This window comes from Cynara cardunculus, unplaced genomic scaffold, assembly GCF_001531365.2.
Source record: "Cynara cardunculus var. scolymus isolate 2C unplaced genomic scaffold, CcrdV1 Un_Scaffold_779, whole genome shotgun sequence".
Taxonomy (NCBI): domain Eukaryota; kingdom Viridiplantae; phylum Streptophyta; class Magnoliopsida; order Asterales; family Asteraceae; genus Cynara; species Cynara cardunculus.
In genome coordinates this window covers 132,929-137,244 of record NW_020200617.1, presented here as the reverse complement: position 1 = coordinate 137,244, position 4,316 = coordinate 132,929, and positions in this window count along the sequence as shown.

Here is a 4,316-nt window from a genome sequence, read left to right as displayed (position 1 = left end):
TGTAGGTCGGCTAGGTGTAGCAGTAGATGGAGTAGGTGTAGCAGTAGATGGGGACGGAGTACCTGTAGAATCGCCCCTACCTCTTCCCCTACTTCCTCCACGCCAAATACGCGGCATACTGTAATAAGTCTATAAAAAAAGGGTTATTAAAACAATAACGATTTAAAAGATAAATTCACAAAGATAACATATAGACAAGTACACATGTAAACAAAGTTTATTAACACTAAAGTCAACCTAGTATTTAATCATCTGATGAGTGATCAGACAAGTCAGGTTGTTCTTCATCTGAGTCGGTATCTGAGTCTTCAAAATCTTGTTCGTCACTACTCTCGTCAACATGCCAGTTGTTACGACCATCATTGGCAACTTCTATGTCTTCTTCCTCCGTGACAAGACAGATGGGTTAATACACTGCTTCGTTTGTACCTATGGCTGTTATTCTATCATTTTCTTGAAAAAATTGTTCCTCATCCACATTTTCATCGGATGGTACTTCGGTTATACATGACGCTAAGTCATAGACCCCTCTTGGCTTTGTTTTCACCACAGACCACCAATCCATAAATGAGTTTGATGGATATGGTACATAATATACTTGTTCAGCTTGTGATGCTAGAATAAACAAGTCATCTGAACGAACTCTTGATCTATGTTTGACGTCCACAATATTATGTTTTGGGTCAACTCGAACGCCATTAACTGTATCAAACCATGTGCATCTGAATATCGGTACAGCACAACGACCGAGTCCATACCCATGATATTCTATCTCTAGGACTTCATCCAACAATCCATAGTAGTCAGATTCATACTCCGAGTAACAAGAGCCTCTCACGCATACTCCACTGTTATGAGTGGTGAGACGGTACCGTGAGTTAGGGTGTGGAACTTGTAACCATTTACGAAAAACCCAAGGTGTTGAATAGCATAACGGAGTGGTCTTGAAGCCAAAAATTTTAGACGATCGGTAATGGGGTCATACCCAGACATAACCTATAATGACAAATAATCATGTAATTTGTAACATGCTATTGAAGACATATAAATAAGGATGAATAATTACAATATGTATATACTTACGTAGGTCTCAAACCAACCCGCAAGATCTTCACTTCTTCGTCTATCGGGCCCCGCTTCATCAATATACGGCTCGTTACGTTTAACCTCTTCATCGAACACTACAATCAAAGGAGATACTTCTTCACAATTCAACAAGATGTATGTGTGAGCCTTGGGTAGATCTCCATCTTGTAGCCGACAGTGTGTTCCAGCCTTACCATATAGTTTTCGAGACGGAGTCTTAAATATGCTTAACCGCACATCGGAAGACGAACATTCGGGGGCAAAATTCCGAGGCTCACGATTTAACCGCGTCTCTACTGTTGGTTCAAAATACGAGCAATACGTAGATAGTTCGTTAATCAAATATGCCTCCACAATCAACCCTTCTACCCTTGCTCTATTTCTTACTGTCCTTTTCAAAGACCCTAGACGTCTCCCGTAGAGATACATCCATCGATATTGAACCGGACCACCAACTAATGCTTCACGCGCTAGATGTACCACAAGGTGTTCCATGGAATCAAAGAACCCCGGTGGAAAGACTCTTTCCAACTTGCATATAGTTTCAACTATTATCGTCTGCAATTGAAAGAAGTCGTCAACATGGACCACTTTCGAGCATATTGCACGAAAGAATGTGCACAACTCAGTGATAGCGTCCCATATTGGATTCGGTACCATCCCTCTAATGGAAATAGGGAGCAACATGAACACGGGGCAATCATGACTCTTGAAGCCATAGAAACTACCATCTTCAACATTTACTAGTGCCCCTATGTTGGAAGCATAGCCATCTGGAAATTCCAACTTCTTCAACCAATCACACTTTTCGTACTTGCTCTTTGTTCAATGTGTAAGAGGCTTTCGGTTTAAATACTTTATTTCGTTCCTCACGTATATACAACTCCGGTCGGTTGCAATATTCTGCTATGTCTTTCCTTGCTTTTATGTTGTCCTTTGATTTTGGTGTATCCATAATCATGTGAAACAGATTATTGAACACATTCTTTTCAATATGCATTACATCCAAGTTGTGCCGAATTAACAAAGTATGCCAATAGGGCAACTCCCAGAAAATGCTCCGCTTTACCCAATTGTGAGTTACTCCAAAACCTGTGGGCTTTCTATAATGTCTTGATCCATGCAGGACGCCATCATAAACGGTAGGAAGTCTACAAACTTCTGCCCATATTTGCTCTCCCGTTAATAGCGGGGGTGCATCAGCTTTTTCGGCATGTCTAACACGAAATTGGTTCTTATCACGCCTGAAAGGATGTCTCATATGTAGGAACTTGCGATGGCAGTCAAACCAACAAGACTTTCCTTCGGTTCGTAATTGGAATGCACATGCATTACCCATGCAATAAGGACATGCTAGTTTGCCATGCGTGCTCCAACCAGACAACATGGCATAAGCAGGGAAGTCACTAACTGTCCATAACAGTACGGCCCTCATTGTGAAATTCGTCCTCCGAAAAGAATCATAGGTAAGGAAACCGTCAAAGAATCACATCTTCAACTCGTCAATTAAGGGCCGAAGAAATACATCCAAATTCTGTCCAGGGCTCTTCTTGCCGGGAATCAGCAAAGCGAGGTGGACATAGCACTCTTTGATGCACATCCAAGGTGGTAGATTGTAGTTTGTAAGAAAAACAGGCCACAACGAGAGTTCGAATTATTAGGGTTGAAACCATCTGTACATAAGCCAAGACGAACATTCCCGATCTCTTGAGCAAAATCAGGATGCATCCTATCGAAATGTTTCCAAACCTCCCCATCACTTATTTACCATCTTTCCGGACTGAGTCTGATGATCATGGTGCCAAGTCATCTTCTTTGCTGTTTTCTTACACAAATACAACTGTTGTAATCTTGTTGTAACCGGTAAATAAGTCAACGTCAAATTAGGCACCTTATTGTTTCGGCCAGTTGTCTTGTAACGAGGCTCCMYAYACACTYGRCAAYTGTTATCATCAGCATACTCCTTATAGAATAGCATGCAATGGTTTTTGCATGCATGGATCCTTTCTTTCGGAAGAATAAGTTGCTTCAACATCTTCTTTGTCTCGTAGNTTCACCATCAGGTAGCATTTCTTTTACCATAGAAAGGTTACGATTGTAGGTTGTCTCTGGTACGTTGCAATCTGCCTTCCAATTCAAAAACCTTGTCGCTGCTTGTAACTTTGAAAATCTCTGGCATCCCTCCCACAATGGTTGATCTGCAGCTTCTAACATATCATAGAAACGTCGTGAATGTTCATTTGGTTCTTGCTCATCCCACGTACTTGACGTACCAGGAACATTTTGGTCCATCACCATTTGTTGAACACCATCGAATTGATTATAATCATCAACTATCGGTTGTTGTGGTTGTTGAAGTTCGGGTTCTACTTCACCATGTGCAAACCAATGAATGTAAGAAAGCATGAATCCCTTTCTTAACAAGTCTAAATGAATGTCCTCTCTCTTTTTATACTTTTGAAGTTGACATTTCTTACAAGGACATCTTGCCACTAATTGCTCATTGGAGAAAGCAAAATCCAAAAATCCAACTACTTCGACACTGAAAACTGAACTTAAGTTCCCATTCCTATCTAATTGTTTATACATTCATCCTCTATTGGTATTAGTCGACATAACTACAAATATAGCAAGGAAGACAATTTATCTCATTAGTTTTAACCCGGGTCATCAGAAAGATCCAATGGTCAATAAATAACATCAAATTTAATATCATTAAAGTCTATAAAAAATATACATCTTTATAATTATAGATTAAATCATTGCCATTTGATTTAAAGTAAATTGTAGTTATAAAAAGTAAAGAGATGCAAGTTAAATTTAGGTGAAAGTAAAGATATAAGTTTTCAAATAGAGTTTGTTTCAAATACAATGCATCGCATTTGTACAACCAATGCAACCTAATAAATTGAGATATTTATGGAAATGATAGAGCTCATTTATTATGATTTGAATATTTATGGAAGATGAATATGGTTCATTAATTATGATCAATACTTTATATAGGGAAACAAAGAAAACTTATATGAAATCACATATTAATAAAATGAAATAGACGGTTGAGATTGGGTTGTATTGGTTACACAAATGTAAAGGGTTGTATAATAGCCAACCTCTCTCTATATATATATAGAGGTGGGTTATTATACAACCCTTGTCATTTGTGCAACCAATACAACCCAATCTCAACCGTTCATTTCATTTGATTAATATGTGATTTTATAGAGGTT